We start from the raw sequence: 22804 nt of genomic DNA, 5'->3' as shown, positions 1-22804 counted from the left end.
TATGATAACCAGTGGAGATATCCGATCTGCAAGGGGCTATAAATAGGCTAATTCTATACTGCTACTATTGGGAGGAGCACTTGGATTGGAAGAGAGGCATAATTATTAATAATTAGGTTAACAGACATACACCAGGAGTGACCCTGATTTGAACTGGGATGTATATATGGTATATATATTAAAAAAGAAAAAGGAAAAGTCAAACCTAAAGCGGAGGGATAAGTTATTATGTAGGTGTCCTGAGAACGAGCGCAGTTGCCTGCTGAGGGTTTACAGGATGAGAATAAGAAAAAACAGGCAAGGACAAAACCCTAGCAAGTATGTTTATTGGTTATCAACTGGGAAAAGTTTCCTCAATATTCTTATGCCCAGATTTTCCTTATACTCGAGTATCCCGACTAGTCGCCCCTATGGCCCACTCCCACTCGCAGTGCATGCTTCCCTTTGACCCCGGACTGCAGTCAGAGAGTTTTGTTTCAGTTCTAGGCACTGTAGCTAGCTCAGTGGAAGAATACTTGCCCAGTTGCATAGTGGCCTTGCTTTGATCTGCAGCTTAGGGGCAAAGGTCTAGAGCTGCAGGTTTATGACGAACCTGGAGGAAGAGGAAGGAGCAAGGCAAACCTCCGGTGAGCAGAAGGGGAAAGAGCTGGGAGAACCCCGTTGGGAAGTGGGCAGTAACAGCAGGGGCTACCTATACTGCAGGTGACAAGAAATGTCACTTGGCCGTGGCATTTAGATGACCCTGTTTCTGGAGTGGCCAGTACAGTTGTCTTGGAGCAGGAGTCAAAGCTGTGAAGAGTAAAGACAGGAAGAGCCATCTCTGCCCGCTGCAGTACAGGTGGAAGAGAATTCCTCCTGGTTTTAAGTGAAGATAGAGCTTGTTGGCTCTGTGGCTTGTTGACTGCTAGAAGGGACAAGTAAAAAAGAGCAGGACTAAGTAGCAGGGGATGTAGGAAATGCTGTCTGCAGTCAGCTAGCTACCTGTTGGGAGTGCCTGCAGAGTGGTTGAGCGCCACAGTTGATTCCAGTAGCAAGAGAAAAAGGAAAGCATGGTCTAGGTGTCTTTCTTGTTTGGTTGACTTGAAATCTAAGTGTTTCCTCTTTCTCCTAAAACCCACAGTGGACACCTTGGAAAAGAATATTAATGTGTCATCTTGTTGCATTGCTCTGTTGAAATGCCATTGGTAAAATGTTGATAATTCATTAACCTAGATTTATGGACTGATACTACGCATCCTTATTAAGAGGGGTGGGAAACAACTGTTCAGGTGAGCAGAGAGAGAGAGAGAGAGAGAGAGAGAGAGAGAGAGAATTTTGTCATATAAATTGGATGGGAAGCAGAGGGGTTTTGTTTGTTGGTTAGTTGGTTGGTTGATTTTTTTAATCGCTTTCTCCATCTGTAGGTCTGGCTGGTTCTGAACTTATGATCCTTGTGCCTCAGTGTCCCAGGCACTAGAATTACAAGTGTGTTTTAATTATGGCTCGTTTTAAAATTATTTATTTATATTTTATGTACATTGGTGTTTTTTCATGGGTATTGGGTCCCCTGAAACTATAGTTATAAACAGTTGTGAGCTGCCATGTGGGCACTGGGAATTGAACCCAGATCCTCTGGAAGAGCAGTTAGTGCTCTTAACTGATTGAGCCATGTCTCCAGCCCCCTAGTTACAGTTTCTATTTCTGTAACAAAACACCATTCATGACCAAAAAGCAGATTGGAGAGGAAAGGGTTTATTTGGCTTACACTTTCATATTGTAGTCCGTCTTTGGAGGAAGTCACGACAGGAACTCAAGCAGGGCAGAATCCTGGAGGTGGGAGCTGATGCTGAGCCCATGGAGGGTGCTGCTTACTGGCTTAGTTCCCATGACTGGCTCAGCCTACTTTCTTATAGAACCCAGGACCACCAGCCCAGGGATGGCATCATCCACAATGGGCTGGGCCCTCTTCCATCAATCATTAATTAAGAAAATGCCCAAGCTGGGTGGTGGTGGCACACACTCTTAATTCCAGCATTCAGGAGGCAGAGAGACAGGCAGATCTCTATGAGTTTGAGGTCAGCCTTATCTACAGAGAGAGTTCCAGGACAGGATCCAAAAGCTACGGAGATGAAGCTGGTTGGTGGTGGTGCACGCCTTTACCAGCACTTGGGAGACAGAGGCAGGCAGATCTCTGTGAGTTCAAGGCCAACCTGGTCTACAAGAGCTAGTTCCAGGACAGGCTCCAAAGCTACAGAGAAACCTTGTCTTGAAAAACAAAAACAAAACAAACAAACAAAGCTACAGAGAAACTCTGTCTCAGAAAATAGAAAAAAGAAAGAAAGAAAGAAAATGCCCTAGAGGCTTGTCTACAGCCTGGTGTGTTTGGAGGCGTTTTTTCAGTGGAGATTTTCTCCTGCCGTATGACTCTAGTTCGGGTCAAGTTGACATAAGATTAACTAGCACAAAGTGTGCACCATCATGCGTGGGGAAAAAGTGGTTCCCCCCCACCCTTGAGATATGGTTTCTCTGTGTAGACCTGGCTGTCCTGAAACCCAGGCTGGCGTTGAACTCAAGAGATTCACCTTCCTCTGCCTCCCCGGTGCTGGGATTCAAGGCCTGTGCCACTACAGCCTAGCTGAAAAGGTGAATTTTTAAGGAAAAGAAAAAAAATTTTTTTAGAAACCCCATTAAAACAAAGCAACATTAGAATAAAAAGCTGCCCTGTTTTCTGGTCTGCTGTCTCAGAGTGAGAAATTTTTATATGTTCACTTCCTCATAGGGAAGAAAGCAAGGACACCAGCAAGAGAATCAGGTGTTTCGTAGCTCTGCAGGCCTCAACACTCTGAAAAGCAGAGAGTTCAGGCATAATGTGCGACGGACAAAAGGCTGTTGTGAGCTGTTGCAGGAGTTGGTGAGAGCTTGTGTTCTGCCCCTTTTTTCTGTGGGAGTTATTTCCTGTTGTTGACTAGAGTTCTTTATTTAGACCCACCTAGCTTCAGAGCGCCTGCTAGCTTGCAGAGGGAAGTGTGCACTTAGACAGTCTCTTTGAAAAAGACTCACACTGCTCATGCATTCGACAGCATGATGTGCACAGGCAGCAAGATCCTGTATCAACATGATCTTGTTTCCATTTAGAAACAGCAACTTGGGTCTAGTGACATGCACCTGTAATCCCAGCCTCCCTAGAGTCGGAGGCAGCAGGATAGCAAGATTCGGACCAGCCTGTGCAATTTAGCAAGGCTGTCTCGATACTAAAACTTAAAAGATAGTGAGTGACAGAGATACAGCCAGAAGTGAGGTGCTTGCCTGGCATTGGTATGACCCGTAGTCCAACTGCAGTATCACAAAGTAAATAAATAAATAAATAAATAAATAAATAAATAAATAAATAAATAAATAGCCAGGCGGTGGTGGCGCACACCTTTAATCCTGGCTCTTGGGAAGCAGAGGCAGATGGACGTCTGTGAGTTCAAGGCCAGCCTGGTCTACAAGAGCTAGTTTCAGGACAGGCTCCAAAGCCACAGAGAAGCCCTGTCTCGAGAAACCAAATAGATACATAGGTAGATAGATATGCATATATATGTATGTGTGTATGTATATATATATTCATGTGCTAAGTAAGTTCTTTGGAGTTTTGAGGAGGTGATCAGATGGCCTTTAAATTTTGTGAGGAAGTTTGTAGCCCTTCTTGCATGGTAAGAGTTAGCTAGCAATCAGGAAATATGCCCAAGCACAGCTGTGAGCCCTGCTGGACAGCCTTCTCATTAAGACTTTAGGTTACTGTAACGTTGCCATTGAGCTTTGCGGTTGTTTGTTTTGAATCAGGGTCTCACTATGTAACCCGGACCTTGAACTTGTCATCCTCATGTCTCTAATTTTCAGATACTCAGATTACGGACACGTGACACCAGGCTTCTTGCTCAGCCCTTTATTAAGAATATTTATATAATACTATTAAAATATATAAATACATAATAATTAAGTTTTTAGTAAAGGGTAATACCGCAAAATTAATGAGAATAAATTGCTACTAAAATCATGGGAGATAATAAATATTTACTGTACATATGTCTTATTTTTATTACTTTATTTTTATGTGTCTGTTTGCCTGCATGTATAGCTGTGTGTCAGATATGTGCCTGGTACATTTGAGGCTGGAGCTAAAGGTGATTGTGAATTATCACGTGGATGCTGGGAACTGAACCTGGCTCTTCTATGAGAGCAGCAAGTGCTCTTAACCTTGAACCATCTCTAATCCATGTCCAGTAGTTTTTTAACCGACATTGGATACTGTAGATAAAAATTTCCTCTTAAGTTCTGCCTTGTGGACTCATAAAGAAGAAAGCAAAGAGCTTTTTGGTTCCTGTTCTGGAACTAGCTCTTGTAGACCAGGCTGGCCTCGAACTCACAGAGATCCACCTGCCTCTGCCTCCCGAGTGCTGGGATTAAAGGCGTGCGCTACCACCGCCAGGCAGAATTCTTAAATTGTAACACATTTATTTGGTTTTGATACTTTTAAAAGAAATAAACTCTCTAGACTCTGTGTCACTCCCCAATTCCATTCCCCTCCTCTCCTCACTAGTGGACAGTGTTTTTATGAACTCTATTATCTGTCGTATAGCTCGTATGGTTCCTACATATGTACTTGTAAACAATAACATGCTTTGAACACTTTCTGTTCGGAGACAGGGTCTCTCTGTATCTCTGGCTGAACTGAACTCCCCCTGTGCACCAGGCTGGCCTTGAACTCACAGAAACCCACCTGCTTCTACCTCCCCAGTGCTTGGATTAAAGGCATGGACCACCTCTCCTGCTTGTTTTGCAGTATCTTATACAAGTGGTAATATATTGTTATGCCTCACAGCCTGCTTTATTCTCTTCAGCCATTTTTGATATTTGAACATTTGTTGATATGTAATATTTGTTCTTTGAAGCCATTACAGTTTTCAGGTACATGGGTTTGTCCTCATCTGGAACTTTAATGTTGTTTCCAGCGTTTGCCATTATAAGCAGTGTACCATTCTTTTCTGTCTGTCTGTCTGTCTGTCTGTCTGTCTGTCTTTTTGTGTGTGTATCTCTATGGTGATTAAAAACAAATTTCTCTAGACTCTGAAGATAGCCCTTCTATGGCCTTCTCAAGAGAATTAAGCTCCAGTACCATAAGGAATCCATTATGGTCTTGTCCTGTAGTTAAATATTTGCCAGACTAGCACTGATTTTATACCTTCCTCTGAAGACCTGAAGGTATGATCCCCAAGTCATCTTCTGTAGGACTTACTTTCCTGTTGAACCCTAGTTAAGAAAGTCTTGTATGTATATAGGCGGGAATGTGCCCTTCAGTGTATTGCTGGATCGTTTCGAATTTTTCTAAAATAACCGTACCCACTTGTGTACTCATTAAAGCTTTGTGAGAGTTTAAAATTTGTGTGTGTGTGTGTGTGTGTGCGCGTGCGCTTGTGTATACAGGTTGACACTGGGATGTCTTCAGTTGGCTCTCTTTATTTGTGTGTGTTATGCATCTGTGTATGTATGTCAGCTCGTGTGGGTGCATGTGTGGAGACCTGAAGTTGAGGATCACTGTCTTCTTGATCACTTTCTAGTCTGCACACTGAGACAGGACCTCTCACCCAATGCAGAGCTCTCTCTCTGCCTTTGAGGGCTGAGATTGTAGGTGGCTGTCACAGATTTTACATGGGTTCAGAGGACCCAAACTCTGCCCCTCACACTTGGGCAGCAAGTGTTTTATCCACCAGGTCACCTCCCCAGTCCACCTGCTTTATTATTGTTGTTGTTGTTGTTATTTAGGCAGGGTCTCACTATGTAGCTCTGGAATTCAGACTCAGAGATGCACCTGCCTTTGCCGGGATTAAGGAAGTGTGCTACCACACCTGGCCCCTCCCCCTTGTTTTTTGAGAAAAGCCCTCACACTGAAATTGGAACTGAGTTTTATCTAGATCCGGGGACCCACATGTGTAGAGCTTGCTCAGTGCTGGGGCTGCAGAGAGACAGAGGAGGATCTGAACGTAGACCTGTGCTTACTCTCTGGTCCTCTCCTCCATTCTGAGCTTCCATTTTGTCTTCATCATTCATTAGATGAATCATGTTTTTAACAATTTAAGAGTTATGACATTTGTTTATTTTTTATAATTTGCATATTATTTTACTGTAGTTCCTAACTTTTCAAGTGTTTATTAGACATTCAATTTCTTGTTTTATCTGTTTTTCTATTGTATTTTTTTTAGCTTTTAAAAAGCTAACTCAAGTATTCTTTATGAATTCTAAGTACTTTTGTTGAGTCTGCGAACCTCATGTTACAATCTTTAGCTTGCTTTAACTTGTTAGTAGTACATTTTGTTTAACAGATACTTAACTTGGTTGTTTCTTTGTTTTTTGAGACAGGGTTTCAATGTGTAGTCCTGGCTGTCCTGGAACTTGCTTTATAGGCTGCCTCGAACCCACAGAGATCTGCCTGCCTCTTCTTCCTAAGAGCTGGTGTTAATGGCATTGCCTCCACTGCCGGCCATGTACTTAACTTACAATGCAACCAACATTATTGATCGTTTTCTCTGTGGTTTGTATCTTCTTTTTTGGAGTTCTGTATAAATGACTCAACTAAGGAGATGTTAGTGAAAGTACGGAGTTGTGACTGTTGAGACGTGGCACATCAATGATAGTAGAGAGTGGTTACAGCCAAAGTTGTGGGGGGAGGATGGTGCTGTTGGGGTGAAGCCTCCAGAAAACACAGTGGGAATCAGTGGACCGATAGAGGGCCACGCAGAAGCAGCTCTGTTGGCGGAGAGACGGATACTGCCAGTTGGGGCCCAACAAAGGCTACAATGAGGAATACCCAGACTTTCTCCCTTTGACCCTCCTGCTGCCGTCTTTGCTAAATCTCATTGCCAAGCAGTTGGCAAGGCTTCATGGTAAGCAAGTACTCTATCCACTGAGCCACATCCCGACGCAAAATTGAGAAGAAATTGTTGAAGTGTTTGATGCTAGGTACTAGACTCAAGGCCCCACATATTAGGCTAGCCCCTTGCCACTATAGTACACCCTCAGGCTGAAAATTGGGGCTTAAATCGGAGTTGCATTTAATGGGTTTAGGGGAGCACTAGCATTTCTATAGGGCAAAGTATTCTTGCCCATGAAATGGCATGGGTCTGCATTATGTATCCCTGCGTCTGTGAACTTAGGAAAGGCATTTATTATCTTTACTTTTCATTTCTGGCTATCATATGAAAGTAGTAATTCTAGAATCTTTATCCCCACAGCTATTAATTTTCATCATTAAAACTAGAAAGTAAAATGTTCAGCAACTTTAAGGTTATAACAAATTGAAGTGGATATGTAATTAGTTAAATTTTTTTCTTATCTTCTTTGTAATTTAGGTTTTAATTTCCTTTCCTTAAAAAAAGGTAGAATCTCACTATGTAGCTCTGGCTGGCCTGGAACTCAGTGTGTAAACCAGGCTGACCTCAGATTTAGAGTCTCCTGACTGCCTCCTGAGTGCTGGGATGCAAAGCATGTTACCACCACACCTGGACTAGGCTTTGATTTCTTAAAGAAGTCATACAGAAATGGAAACGGTGTTGAACTTCCTCCTTCCTCGCTCTCTCCTTAGTGCTCGGGTTGAAAGCATGCACCACCATTGCCCTTAGTGTCGCTGAGTCCTGGCCTCTTAAGAAAATATTAGAGTGTATGCATGTGTGCATGTGCGCACACGCTCTTAGTGTGTACAGCAAATTCAGGTCGCCAGGCTTTATGGCAAGTGGCGTTACCTGCTCAGCCATCGCTCTGATCCTCACCCTGTCATTTGTTCAGTGAGCTTTTTTACTCAACCTGGTTTCTTTCTTTTTTGCTTTTTGCTTTTTCGAGACACAATTTCAGATGTGTCCTCCCTGGTCCAGATGTTAGATAATTTTGAAACTGTCTCCTTCATTCTGGCAGTAGAATGTTTTGTTGTTATTGTTTGTTTTATTTTTCTCGTGGTGGCTATCTTAGGAGAGGGTCTCTCTGTATAGCTCAGCCTGGCCTGAGTGTACCATGTAGATGAGGCTGGCCCGCCTCAGATTTACAGAGCTGCACCTACGGCCCCTGTCTGCCCAGTGCTGTACTGAAGAGTGCTGGGATTAACGTGTGAGTGCTGCTAGCGCAGCTGTTTGAACAGCGGTTCTTCCTCTGTGACTGATACCACACTGGGATGGAGTTCCCTGGCAGAGGCTCACCTCATTAGCGTACATGACACCCTGTCCAGTCCCCAGCAAGACATAAAAATGGGAGGAGCTGTAAATTCCCGATCTTGTGTTTTTCCACAGACAGTTCCATTAAAGTCTTAACAGTTTTAGCCGGGTGGTGGTGGCCCACACCATTAATCCCAGCACTCGGGAGGCAGATGCAGGTGGATCTCTGTGAGTTTGAGGCCGGCCTGGTCTACAAGAGCTAGTTCCAGGACAGGCTCCAGGCTACCGAGAAACCCTGTCTCAAAGTAGAAATTTTATAGCTGTGGTTTAAAAATTATTTTAATAAAACATTTTATTTTATGAACATCATCATATTCTTCCTCGTAGGGCCTCCTTATTCACAATTAATTTTTGTTTGTTGTTGAGTTGTTTGTACTGCTCAGACTGGCCCTAAACTTCTGGGCCCAAGGTCTCCTCCTCCACCAGGTTTGCTGGTGACCGAGACTATGGGTGTGCCCTGGCTTTTATGGATGGTTTGAAGATGATCTTAGATAGTTACTACAATGGATATGAAAAATATACTATAGGAAATATAGTTTAGTCTAGCTGATCATATAAATATGCTTGATTTTGAAATATGAGAGGCATCTGGCATTAGAGTCGTGCTTTTACAAAAATGTATTTTCTACCATCATTTAGGCAAGTTTTCTTTGCAGTTAAAATGACTGATAATTTTTTTGTGTGTGTGTGAGAGACAGGGTCTAGCTCTGGCTGTCCCATAACTCATTGTGTAGATTAGACTGGCCTAAAATTGGCTACTGATTTATAGTGTGTGTTTGGTTACTGGCATTTAATTTTTTTGAGGTTTATTTTTCTTTTACGTGGATGGGTGCTTTGTCCGCACGTGTGTCTATGCACCATGTGCGTTCCTGGTGCCCACCGAGTTGAAAGACAGAATTGGATCACCTGGAACTAGAGTGACTGATGATTGTGGGTCACCATGTGAGTGCTGGGAATTGAACCCAGGTCTTCTTGAAGAGCAGCCAGTGCTGTTAACCACTGTGCCACCTCTCCAGCCCCCACGTCCTATATTTGTATGTATGGCTTAATTGACCCTTTCTTAGAGTGAACAGGGCAGAAAAGTCTTCATACGGAAGGTACAGAGTGGTCGAATGGTAGCAGTAAACGGGTGTTTATTGGTAAAGTCTTTACCCAGATAGAAAGTCTGTACAGGTTAGCTTTCAAGAGTGTACTTTGTAAGGCCAGTTAGCTCTTTTAACTAGGCTTGACTTTAATGGTATAGTACAGAGACGCTGAAAAGTTGTTATAGATACAGTGTTACTAGTGTTCTGTGGTTAGGAAAGTTAAAAAGAACCGCATAAGTATTTTGATTCTATACACACAGTGGGAACCAGTCATGGTGGCATGGGTCTGTAGTTCCTTATTTGGGAGACTGAGGTAGCAAGAACACGTGAGCCTACAAGTTTGAAACTGGGTTGTGTAAAAGATTAGAGCACATTTATACGTTTATATTTATGAAGGATTAACCCCTTCATTTCTCCACTCATTCTGCTAGTACTTTCCAAGTACGTACTTAGTGACCACTTCCTCCGCCACCCTCTGGCTTGGATGGAGGCTGGCGGTGGGGTGAGAAAAGCGGCCAGTAGAAGGCATATTAGAGAAAGGTAAAGGGTGGTCAGTATGATGATACGATGTCGTTTTTACCCTGTGCTTCGGCTGTTTATTCTGTGGGTTAAAATAAGGCCAAGGATAGGCAGGGTTGGAGTTTTTGGTAAAAGAAGCAAGAATTATTTTTATCTATATCCTAGTCTCTGGTTGGGTCTAAGTGAATGCAGTTTCTGATATACACCAGTATCAGGCCATCTCTGAGTGGCTTTGCTTCTCGAGGAGACCTGGAGAGCTGCCGCTGCCCTGTGTGTAGCCCAGCAGTGTGCTGTGGAGACGGGCAAGTGGGTCAACTGTCCTGCTCTTCTCCAGGACTTTGAAACCAGAAGGTGGTTTGAGTCATCCGGACATGTAAAGTTTTGAGGAACCTAACTTACTGAAGAGAACACATTATTACTTTTATATTATTTCCATTTAGAAATGTGGACTTGATTTTATATTCTTCTAGACAAGTTGAGCAAAGTACAAAGCATTGCATCTCATTTTAGCCCTAGAATTCCTCCACAAGCAAGACTGAAACTTCCCTTTCAGAGAATCCAAGCTCCAAGAAAGGGTTCCAGAAACCAGAGTCCAAGGTGCGGAAGTCAGCTCAGTGCTGCCCAGGGCCGGATTCGGCCTCCCAGTGCTGGGGCCAAGGAGCTAGACCCAGAATTATCTGATATAAACCTGTGCTTGTTGCAGGACCCGTGTTGATCTGAGATCTGTGACACAGTAGATTAAGTCACAGATTGGGCTGGCTTGATGGCTCAGTGGAGAGGTGTACATGCTGGGCAAGCCTGTGTCATCTGAGTGTGATCCCTGGATCCCACAGTGAACGAAGAAAACAGACTGCCAGAGTTGTCCTCTGACCTCCGCATGTGGCTCATCGATCACACACACACACTAAAAATGTTTTAATCCCAGCTCAGTAGTGGAATTGTGGGTCTCCAGATTCCCTGTCAAGAGTCTTCGCCTACCAAGTTAGTTCCTAGGACAAGAGAAGCCTGGAGGCCAGCCTCTCAACATCCTCTGACATTCCGTGAGAGAGAGCCTGTGTGCGGAGACCAGCAGATAGTACTAGATTGAGAAACGTTTGGGTCCCCTCCCCCCAAACGTTGTCTTTAAGATTGTATTGTGTTAAGATTTAGACACTGTCGGGTTTTTAGGAAAGAAAAAGGCCCAATCGCTGATATAAGAAAGAAGTGCCTGTGGCCTGAGCTGGTAGCCATTACACTTCAGTTTATGACAATCAGTGACCCCCAGGGAAAGATCCTTAGCTTGGGGCTATAGCTATGCTGTGTGAATGAAGACAGATGGAGGAGCAGGAGAAAGGCCTGACTAGGTAGAAAAGGTGGAAAGAAGCCTGCGGAGTAGGTTAGTTTGTCATCGGGCACGGGGGAGTCTGGCACTGCACCATCTGTGTGAGATTAGCGTTTCCTGATCTTTACATCCTATGTAAGTCCCCGCGTTCAGGTAAGGGATGTGGCTTCCAAAATTTTATTTTGAAAATCTATCCCATTTTCTGCTATTATGGTAATTCTGTAGTTGGTATCTCATATTTTCCATGAAAAGACATCTAGCCAGCTTGTTCTATACAATGCTTTAATAATCAAAGCATTTGTTCTTTTTTTGACATTAAAACCAAGACTAAGAATGTTGATGGATGATTGCTAGTATTTTAGTTTGAAATCTAGAATTAAGTTGAAAGAAAAAATAAGTTTTGGAAGCCTATCTTTTTTTCAGGCTGGGTAGCTCAGTGATCAAGTGCTTGCCCAGAGTGAGCCCCAGGCCCTAGGTCCATTCCCTCCGCACACAAAGCATCAGACATAGATACAAATAACTAAGTAGCCTTTGTTCCAGTTCCTATATCTGACTTGTCCTTAGTTTCCTTGGTCCATGCTAGTGGAGTGATAAAAGCACCCTTCAGTCAGTGCAGCTCCGGACAGAGTCTGTAGGACATATGGCTATAGAACTTCAAGAGAAGCAGGTCTGTAAACTAGTATCCAGGACTTCACCAGGACCCCTCTGGATGAGCTCATGATTTCACAGGTTTCAGAATTTGCCATTGAAGTCTGTGCTGAGGAAAGGGAGTAAGTGCTTCTCTTCTCCCTAAACAGATGTGTGATAGTTAAGTGTGACCGACTAACTTGTTCTCGATGAAGCCCTGAGAATAAGGTTATTTGAAATGGAGCTTTAAAAGAATTGATTGATTTTTTATATACATTGGGGTTCTGCCTGCATATATGTCTGTGTGACGATGCCAGAGCCCCTGAAACTGAAAGTACAGACAGTTGTGAGCTGCCATGTGGGTGCTGGAAATTGAACCCGAGTCCTTTGGAAGAGCAGCCAGTGCTCTTAACCGCTGAGCCATCCCTCCAGTCCCTTAAATGGACTTTTAAAATGTGTAAATCAAAGTTATGTGTTCACTTAGAATTTCTTGATCATTTTGTAGGAATAACTAGTATTTTTCTTTAAAACATAAAATCAGGCCAGCCATGGTGGCAGTGCACACCTTTAATCTCAGCACTTTGAAGGCTGAGTCAGGCGGATCTCTTTCTGTTTGAGGCCAGCCTGGTCTACATAGTTCCAGGGCTGGCCGGGCTATGTGAATTTTTTTTTTTAATAGTCATTGCGTATACTTCAGAAGTTCAGGGAAGGGACCTGAAGAGATGGTGCAGCAGTTAAGAGCACTTGTTCCTCTCGCAGAGAACTCCAGTTTGGCTCCCAGAACTACCTGGCAGCTCACAGCTGTCTGTATGTAACTACAGCTCCAGAGAACCCAATACCCTTTTCTGGCCTCCACAGGACCGGGCTTGCACATGGTTCACGGACATACATGCAGTCCTAACAGCCTTACTTGTAAGTTTTTTGTTATTAAGTGCAGGGAGGATCTTCCTTTATCTTTGAATGTCTGGGCTGCGACAGAGATGGCTGCGTTGGCCTCCATGGAACTCAGCCTGTGGAGACGGAGCAGGGAAGAGGTACCTGATGCTGCACCAGACAGCGGCTGTGTGGCTGCCATTTCACACTTGGGCCAGTTGAGCAAATATGCCAGATTCTAAATCGGGAAGGTGAAAAGGCGACGCCTGCCCCGATAGGCTACTGAGCATTCAAAACCACAGCCCGGGCAGCTCCTCACCCCAGAACCCACCATGGGCTGCTGTTCTTAGAACCCAAACTTTTGCACACAGTGTGGCCACGCGAAGATGTTGTTTTCATCTTTGGCTCTTTTCTTTTGCACAGGACCACTGTATTTGTGAAGCCATTTGCTAGGAAATATCCAAGTGCCACAAAAGTCTATGTCTGTTTTCTTTTTTTACTTCAATTCACGAATAACAGTTTCAATTCATTTTAAATTCAACAGAACTAAATACCTCTGGCCTCCCACAAAGACATCATCACAGGAAGAGAGTATTGCAGCTTCTATTTCAATGGCTGGTTCTTAAGTGAGCCCTGAACGTATAAGTGAGTGGGTGGGTAGTGAGCTGTGTGTAGTTATGTTGTCTTCAAAGGCAGAACTCTAGAAATGAAAAATAGCTTGGCTCTCTAGCAAAACGTTTGAAAATTTTATGCCACCTAGGCATAAACCAAACAAGCCCTCACAGGGCCTCGTGAGCATACTTTCTGTGATGCCAGTTTTAAATGCTATTATAATGACTTGCCAAAGAGAGACACAATTAGCTTTTGATATTGGTTATACCTAATGAAACATCTATCTGTATGAGATTTTGATGATACCAAGGACTCACTAAAAACAACTGATAAAACCTGATGCACATGGTTCCTTTAACATTTTGGCCCACATTATTGCTGTTATTATTTGAGACGGGTTTTCCCTATGTTGTCCTGGCTGGCCTAGACCTGTCTATATATACGAGGCTGGCCAGGAACTAAGAGATCTGCCTGCCTCTGTCTACCTAGTGTAGGAATCCTACACCTGGCATTAACTCATGTTTAATTTTGATAAGAACATCAAATAAATAAATCATTACACAATACTTTGAGCTGGTCTAAATTTGTCTTGATGTTTAAAACCTTTATGTTAGGTCTTAAAGCTTTATTATCCTTAATAACTAGTGTAGTAGACCATTAAACAGCAAAGTAGTCTGAGAAGAAATTATTGATTGGGGTGGCAGCCAAAAATTGAAGGTGCCTGAATTACTTTTATAATATCTTTATGCAGAGTGTACATGTCATTTTAAAAGCAATCATAAATGTTCCAGATGAGCTGTCCCTTACCTCTTGGTCCTCTTAAATTCGAACCACTTAGACACATGCATTTCATACTAATACTAAGGATAATGTAAGGTCCCCTGCTAAGTTTGAATAGTTAAAAACATTAGGCCTTTTTTTTTTCAAGGGGAAAGTTAAGGCTATCAGCGTGAAACTTGTGGGCAGAGGACGACGCCTCTGGCTTTCCGTGTTCACCAAGCTTGGTTTCCCTCTGATTGGCCTGCTGGGTCTCCATACAGGATACAACTCAGGTCTGTCCGGCTCCAAAGGTACTACTTGGTGACCCGTTTCGACTGTCGAACTTTTTCTGTCGCCAACTCTTGATGGAACTCTTGACCCCTCCCCCCATTCCGACATCTCCGAGGGCCATTGGTGGACCCTATCCTCCCGCCGACCGGCCCAAGTGGCCGAATAGCTCGGATGCCTGTCATATTTGTGGTCTCGCTCCTCTACGGACTGTGCCCGCGCCGCCGCCTTTGTCACCGCCCGCTCCGTCATCTGCCTGTTTTCCACTGCGTGGGGGTTAGTAGTGGCCCTTCAGCTTGAGCACCCCGGTTTCTTCCTCTCCTATTTCAGCCTTCAGCCCACAGAGCTGCCTGCAGAAGCTTGGTGCCCGCCTGCCCCTTCCTGAGCTTTCAACCGGCCAGAATCTGCATTTATGGCACCACCCATGGAGGGCGGGTCCGGGGCGGGGCCTGCGGAGCTGGGGCGGGTCCGGACCATCTGGGGGCGGGTCCCGCGGGGGCCAGGACCTGTGGAGCGGGGGGCGGGGCGGGGCCTGCGGGCTGAGGTGGGAGGGAGGCAGGGTGGGGCCTTGCTGCAGGGGCGGGGCTGTCAGGGCGGGGCCGGCCAGGCGGGGGGCGGGGCCTACGGGGCCTGGCCGGAGCTCGCCGGAGGCTCGCAGGCGGACGTCACTCCTGCACCGCGAGTGCTGGAGCACGAGCCGTGGGTCGCTCGGCTCGGGCGTCCCCTCCGCCCGCCTCCTGCTTCCTCCCGGCTGCCCGCCGCCTCCTCCACCATTGTATAATGTTCCCGACGCGCAGGCAGAGGACGCCGGAGTGATAGCTCCGGCCTCTCCGCGCGCTCCCATCCACCGTCGGCCCCGTGGCGGGGCGCCCCGCATGGAGCTGGCTTAGCTTGAGGGGTTATTGGAAACCCCTCCGATGCGTTAGCTCCGGGTGGACCTGCCTGTGGTGAGTTCCCGGCCGAGCTTGAGGCTCCCCGGGGTTGGGCTCCGGCGGGCGGGGGGCGGTGCTGGGCTGGGCCAGGCGGGAGCCCAAGGCGGAGGAGGCCGGGCTGGGCAGGTTGGGGTGCACCCGCCGACCGCCTGGAGACCCCGACTGTTACGACCCCGGGCAGGAGCCGGGCGACCGGGCCCGGGAGCTGTTGCCTTTACAGCTGGGTTGTCTGTGCTTGCCTTGTGGCTGTGGTGCTGAGGACGTGCGAGACTTTTTTTTTTTTTTTTTTTTTTTTTTAAGATTCTGGTTGCTGGCATGGAGGCTGCTTCACTTTTGAGTTCCGTGTATGGGTTTGCATCCAACTTGCTATATTGTGTTTTGAGAGTTTCCCGGTGGTTATATGTTAAAACAGCTCTCTTCGCCCTCTTTTCTTCCGTACCCAAGTGAATTGATTTTTGGATCCGAATGTATATTAAACTCAACGCCTCCCTGGTTTTTAAATTAGAAATCTACAAGTCATCTTGGTGGTAACCGCCTATGACGGGGCAGGGGGGGGGGCGGCGCTGAGGGGAGCCAGCTGTCCCGACGGGTAGACTTTGTACCATTGACACTGGGCACCCTTCAGAGAACCATTGCGTCGGGAGAAAGTACTGAATTGTTCATATTTTTTTCACCATAAATTGTCTTAGCTTTAGCAGAAATAGTAGCAATCAATAGAGTTGAGAGTTGAACGTTAAGTTTCACAAAAGGATGAGACGGTCTGTTTTAGAATAACTTTTTGCTTGCAACTAGGTAGCTCCAGGAGTGGAGAAGTAGGTTTTTCCAGGCAGCACGGGGAGGGCAGTGAGCAGAGTAAGACGCTCACCCTCAGAAATAGCAGTTTTTATTTGAGTAGAATTGGTCAAACCTTAGCTGGCCGTAAGGGAGTGACAGTGTTTTCAGGCTTTGTTCTTGAAACATGCTTTTGATTTCCCAATATATGTTAAGTGTTCAGAACCTGTGTAAAGAGCCTGGAAATTGTAGTCACCAGGAGGATTACCAAGGCCCTACCTGTTCAAAGTTGATTTTTGTAATTAATTTTTGTTACTAACAAGAGTGAGGTGGACCACTTAACCCTGGAGGGCTGCACACCTGAGAGAGAGTCCTGGGCTAGTCTGCTGTGGGGGATGGTGTGTGTGTGTGTTGCTTACCTCACCCTAGCTGCTACTCCACCCCACCCCTCTAGTTTCACTTTATTTTGATTTGAGGGGGAAGAATAAGATCCCAACTCTGGCATGAGCAAGAATAATTGTGGATCCTTGCTTTCCTGATAGTGTTTTAGAAGTGTCTTCATTTAAACATCTATAGAGCTGGCCTGGGTGTGATGGCATACACCTGTGATCACAGCACTGGCAAATCTAAGGGCTAGCCTGGGCTACACGGTGAGCTCCAGGCCAGCGAGTGTTTGTTTTCAGGTCAGGCATGCTTTCAAATAATATCTTCCCTCTCCTAGTGGAAATACGTTCAGCAACATGTGCTTTCTACTGAGAAATCTTAGGAAATGGACTTGGCAGCTTGCTCTCCCCCCTCCACCTGGCTCTGTCCCTTGCTTTATTTCAGCAGCTAGGAGGGACTCAGGTCTGTAGCATCCCCTGTGTGGCAGGAGATGTCCGAGGGGTAGTTTTCTTGTCAGGTGAGTGGCAGGGACTCGCAGGTAACAGCTGCTTAGACCAGCTTCTGGCAGAGAGCGGAGAGATTCAGAAAATCTCACCTAGAAAACACTCCCATTGCTGAATTCTCCTACATAAGAGCTTTTTAAATTGAGGAACAGAAATACAAGTTTTACCCAGTTACTAAGACTAGTTATTAACAATGGCATAGGAAGCAACATATCATTTTCTGTTTTTAAGTCACTTAAATGTATGTGTGGTGGCTGAGATCTTATGGCTGCCACTGCGTTAAACAGCACTCTGATGGTAAGGTAAAAAAGTTCCTGCTTCAAGAATGTCCTTGCTTAGAATATGGTAGACTCTAGAAACCGAGAAAGGTGAGAGCCGTAACAAGATTTTTAAAGTTTCTTTTGCTGTGGTTTCTTATTAAAGAACACTAGTAAAAATATGAGTTCTGTTGGTTTGGGGGGTGTTGTTTGTTTTGGGGGGTTGTTGTTTTGAGACAGGGTTTCTTCCGTGTAGTCCTGGCTATCCTCTGTAGACCAGGCTGGCCTCAAACTCAGAGATCCGCCTGCCTCTGCCTCTGGAGTGCTGGGATTAAAGGCGTGCACCACCATCACCCAGCCAAAGTGTGAGTTTTGTTTTAATTTTATTTATATTTTCAAAACAAAGACACTTAGTATTATTTGCAGAACAGTAAGTATGGTATTCAGAAAGGTGAACTCTACTGTACTTAGAGAACTTCCTAAACTTAGCAGCTGTGGGGGGGGGGGGGAGAGAGAGAGAGAGAGAGAGAGAGAGAGAGAGAGAGAGAGAGAGAGAGAGAGCTCTAGTTGCAGGAAGCATGTCTGATTGTTGAGTCCAAAGATCAGACCTATGCTAAAGATACCAGAGGGCAAAGCTTCAGTTTAAGTGAAAAGGGCCTGGTGCTAAGAGTATTGCCAGCCTTCACATATCTCTCTATTAGATGTTTTTCAAAGTTGTGTGTGTGCGCGCGCATGTGCACGTGTGGTGCAGGAAGGATTCATGTGGGGTCAGAGGACAACTTTGTGGGGTCAGTTTTCCTTCTCTCACTCGGGTTCTGGGGACTGACCTCTGGACTCCATGCTTGAGTGGCAAGTACCTTTGCCGGCTGAGCTATGTCTCAGGCTCCCTTAGTTAGTTCTGACTGGAAACGCTGTGGCCCCTGTGTGTGCACCAGCACTGCATTTTCTATCTGCCACTCATAAATACTCATTAAACATTCGTTAACACTTATAGGCTGTGACTTCTGTTTAAGAAGGGTCTGGAGGGGGAGGGAAATGGGAGGTGGGGAGGAAGCGGGAAAAAAAATTTTTTTTCAATAAAAAAAAAAGGTCTGGGTATTTAATTTGATTTTAATATTTCAGAATGAAACAACTACCAAAGTTGGGTTGCTTTTTAAAGAAAAAAAATCTGTTGTCCTAAATAAACAGTGTAGTTAGTCTTAAAGGCAAACTTCTGTCCTGTGCAAACACTGGGAAAGCCTTCTGGACAGAACTGTCCCCTGGAGCGTCCGTCACTCATTGTGTGGAGCTGTGTCTTTCTCCATTAGCACTGACGAGCAGTTCATTCTTTGTATGAATCTGTGAATGGCATATGTCAGCCTAATAAGGCGGCATTCCTATTCTGGGTAATAAATAGACTCTTTGTTGTAGTTGCCCCCCGCCCCAAGATCATGAGACAAAAACATGCTTGAAAAATGTATAAATTATTACATTTCAAGATAAAAACAGCATATACCTTTTAAAATACATGATTTTTAATAGAACAAAGCAAATACATTCTTGGACCGTGCAGCTTGCTTCTGGAAAGGTGGCTGTTTGTTGTCTGAGGGCTCTACAAGTCAGGAAGACTCATTTGTCTCCTCTCAGGATCCTCTGTCCGTCATCTGGGCTCAGTTGAAAATACTTGTTATGATTCGCAGAGTCAAGCAGCACGGCTGTGTAGATCTCTTGGAGAAGCCTAGCGTCACCTACACTATGTTCTGCCCCCACTGCAGTTTTCAGATCAGAATGGAGCTTCCTGGCCTCACACCCGATGCTCCCAGCAGGGTTGGCAGGAACACGGATGGGTGAGGTGGACTGAACTGTGTGGGCACGTGGGGGTGGGGGCCGGAGGGAGAGGGCGGAGGACATAGCTGCGGCAGGCTGTGCGACTGCTATAGCCAGTCTGACTAGTTTAAGGTGCCCAAAGGCAGCTTTGTTTCTCTGGTAACTCTAAGTAGCAGCAAACTTAAGTTCTTCAAACTCATGCACATCTACGATACTATGGCTGTGTCTTTGCAAAACCTGCAGCTTCACAGGCTCCCTAACTAACCTAAGCTTTTCTTTCCACCTTTAAAACCCTTCGTAAGCAACTAACTGAGAAGAAGCCACTGAACCACACTTTTTCTTCTTCATCTTCTAAGTTTTGCTTAGAGCGGTGAAGGGAAAGGGATTCTGACTCTACCCCACAGTCTGTGACTAGAGTGGCTCTGTCAGCCTGGTGGCCACAGTAGCGTGTCCCCAACTGTACAGTGGTCACAGAGCTGTCCTGAAAGTCCCTGGCTGCAGCTCTGCCGCCGAGCCCTTTGCTCTCCTCTCTGGAGAACTGCTTATCTATTGCTCCAGCCCATGCTGGTTCTGAACTTGGAGTAGACTGCGGAGCACCCCACCCCTGTGTTGAGAAGCCTTGCCCAAGTTAGACTCAGGGAATCCGAAAGTCCCAAGGTCATCTCTACCAGAACAGGTTTTCACAGGCTTCCAGCCACACAAATGAGATGTTCAGGTGGTAGCTCTCCAGATTCTTCTTCCTTTTTGAAGGGGCCATTTTCAACATTTTGTGCCTAAGTATGTCTTTGTCTTTGGGTCTTTCTTTACGTTCCCAGAAGCCTGTTTGGCAGAACCTGGGTTCTATGGCTTCAGATTTTTACTCTTTCCTGGTGAGACATGTGGTGAGCTTCTCTGACGCTGTGTTTGCCCCTCTTCTCAGTGCTGGGGATGGAACGCAGACATGCCAGGAAAGTGCTCTATGCTGAGCCCTGGGCAAACTGGTGATTTTTGTAATGCTGGAGGATGGAACCCCAGGTCTTACATAAACAATAAGAAATAATAAGCACAAAGCAATTTTTGAAATACTGATTTAAAAAAATTATTTCACTATGAGCAGAGATACAAAATAGAGTTAATTTCAGCTGGGAGTGATTCTTAGCTGTGTGACAGTAGTTGATTTACAAGTCCAGAGCGCAGTTTCTCAGATGGCCCCGCTGCTCCCAAAGGCAGGTGGGACAAACAGTGTTAGGGATAATTGCTCCTGGGTGGGCTCGAGGAAAGCCTTCCACGAGGATCGGACCTTCAAAGTGCTGGAAGTGGAGCTATTAACTATTTTCTTTAGGAATAAATATTTATTATACTTAATGTGGTAATCTGATTATTTTGATTTATTTAGCTAAATGACTTTGCTTAAAATTCAATAGGTTATAAATATCTGAGGTTCTTGAGGGAAGCTTTTAATCTCAAAACAGCCTGGAAAAAAATGGCTGTTTTTATAGTATTTACCACCTTTTAGTTTGTATTTTCATTACCTTTTCTACTGGGTGAACTATTTCAAGTATGTAATACAAAATTTAAATTGTTTGTAAAACCTTAGCAGCTTAGTTCTTCCATTCTAAATTATTTTGCTCTTTTATGTGCATAGGTGTTCTGCCTGCACATGTGTCTGTGCGCCACGTGTGCACCTAGTACCCAAAGAGGCCAGTGAGCCTCCTTGTGGGAGGGGAGAATCAAACCCAGGACCTCTGGAAGAGCAGCCCGTGCTCTTAACCACTGAGCCATCTCTGCTGCCCTTGACTACCTAATTCATAAAGGCAATTACAATAAATATTCTGAATATGTGGGCTACTTACATGAGCCTCAAATTCACCATTCATTCTTTCAGTTTAATCTTTTAACTCTTGTTTGTTTGTTTTTGTTTTTTGAAACAAGGTTTCTTCGTGTAGCCTTGACTGTCCTAGAACTTATTTTGTAGACCAGGCTGGCCTGGTATGCACAGAGATCCACCTGCCTCTGCTTCCCAAGTGCTGGGATTAAAGGCGTGCGCCACCACTGCCCGGCTAATCTTTTAACTCTTAAGAAACACTTTGATTAAAATATTTTCTGTGGTTGCATTCTTAGGTTTTATTCTTCAGTTTTAGTGATCAGTTAGCTAGTTAGCTCAAATGCAGTTTTATTTTACATTGAATTGGCTTTAAAGTTACTGTGTCCATATGGCTGCTGGTGATTTTTAAGCCAAAAGGGAAACTTTCACGTGCTTTTTGACAAATCGCTTGGTTCCTACTCAAGTCTTCTTTTATTTTCCCTTGACATTGTTTATTAAGGATCCCTTCTGTGAGGGAAAAACAAGGTATCTTTAGGGAAAAGATGCTACAAAGGGCTGAAACCAGAATCCCATCTTCGCAATTATAAATACAGGAGAAAAATATTTTCATTGTGCCCGGGAATGGGGGAGGGGCAGAGTTGGAGCAACCTCCCTGGCACGCAGTCCTATGGGAAAAAGTCAAATCTGAGGATTCCTTAATGCTAATGAGACTGTAGACTCAGGATGCTGAAGATGTACCCTGGACACCAAATGATTAGGAAGCAGCTTCATAATGTAAATCATTATGATATCTGTTCATAATTACTGGTTTTCAAATGAAAAAGAGATGCTAGTTCATCTGTTAGGAGCATTACTATTGAGCAAGCATCGTATAACCTAAGCTTGTAATACGACTAGAGAGAATCCAGCTAGTGCACAGTAGCCTGCTTCAGTGTGTCCCCGAGGTTAACTGCTTTACATTTGACAATTAAATGGCTTCTCCTCCGTGTTCCTGACGAATGGTTTTCTCAGATAACTGCCTGAAGCACTGTCTGTTTGGTGTGGAAACATTCTGCTGTTACTAGGGGGCAATAGGATTATAGAAAGTGGCTACACCAGTAAAATTCAGAGTTGCGAACGCAGGAGATTGCTGTGTGTTTGGAAGCCAGCCTCAGAGCCCCCCTCCCCCCGGCTAAAATCTGAACTGTCCCCTCCTCCGAGTCCGACTTCATGACTTGGTGCTTGTTTTTGTGTGTGTTCTTAATTCAGTAATCCTCCAGGGGTCCTAACCGTCGTTTCTGAAGCACTGGTGTTGCTTATACACAGGCAATAAAAGTTTGAACCATAGCATAATATAATTTGCTTTGGGCTTGGCAAGGCTTCTAGCTTTTAGCATTATCCTGTGGACTCCTGAATCAGAGGTAGAATTTGGAAGTGTAAATGCTTTGAGAACCCTGAAGCTCGGGACTTGGAGTTGGAGGTGCCTTGCTGCTCTGTGGCGCCCCCGTGTGGGTGGATGCGATGTCGTCTTTCAGCGTTGATAGGCTTTGCACTGGACATGCTTGTTTACATAGACTGTCAGGAGCTCTCATCTGTGTAAACATGCCTATGGAATTAGTGTAATTCTCGTGAAAGAAATTTGCTGCGCTTACTTGATTTTTTCTACTTGTAGGTTTTTTTAAAAATATTTATGTATTGTTTAACTTTATGGAAAATTCCAGACGGACTCAGAAGGTGCTCCTCACCAGCTTCAAAGGGGTCACCATTCTGTTGATCTTGTTTTGTCTACATGACCATCTTTAGTTTGTGTCTGGCGTTTTTTCTACCAACCTGGGGCCTCAATCATGTTGGGTATGTTTCTGTGAAAATGTAAGTTCAGAAATTGCCACTGGCCGGAACTGTGGGGTAAAATAAAGGAATTGTTAGCACTTTCATTCCCCTTGGAAGACCACTCGTGTCCTCCATCCATTGGGGTTGGCATCGCAACCTAAAGTTTCCAAGGGACAGAAGGCCAGGGTGTAGAAACATGTCCCGCTGTTGACGTGGTCCGAAAGCTGGCTGGGCT

The 22804-nt window shown here is 44.9% G+C and overlaps 1 protein-coding gene across 4 annotated transcripts in view; it reads left to right on the top strand.

The window, feature by feature from the left end:
• The window catches only part of Sertad2 (SERTA domain containing 2), a 117672-nt gene that overhangs the window by 81476 nt on the left and 13392 nt on the right, over positions 1-22804 (top strand). Inside the window, exon 1 of one of the 4 annotated variants that reach the window (XM_057772257.1) lies at positions 14274-14326. The exons of 2 other annotated variants lie outside the window; for them this stretch is intronic. The gene's annotated coding sequence lies outside the window, so the exon portion shown is untranslated. Of the gene's footprint in view, positions 1-14273; positions 14327-14960; positions 15251-22804 lie in introns of those variants that run through there. One more of the 4 variants, XM_057772256.1, reaches the window with a different exon arrangement.

Source organism: Chionomys nivalis, chromosome 6 (genome assembly GCF_950005125.1).
Source record: "Chionomys nivalis chromosome 6, mChiNiv1.1, whole genome shotgun sequence".
NCBI classification, from domain to species: domain Eukaryota; kingdom Metazoa; phylum Chordata; class Mammalia; order Rodentia; family Cricetidae; genus Chionomys; species Chionomys nivalis.
This window is presented reverse-complemented; position numbering and strand designations above follow the sequence as displayed.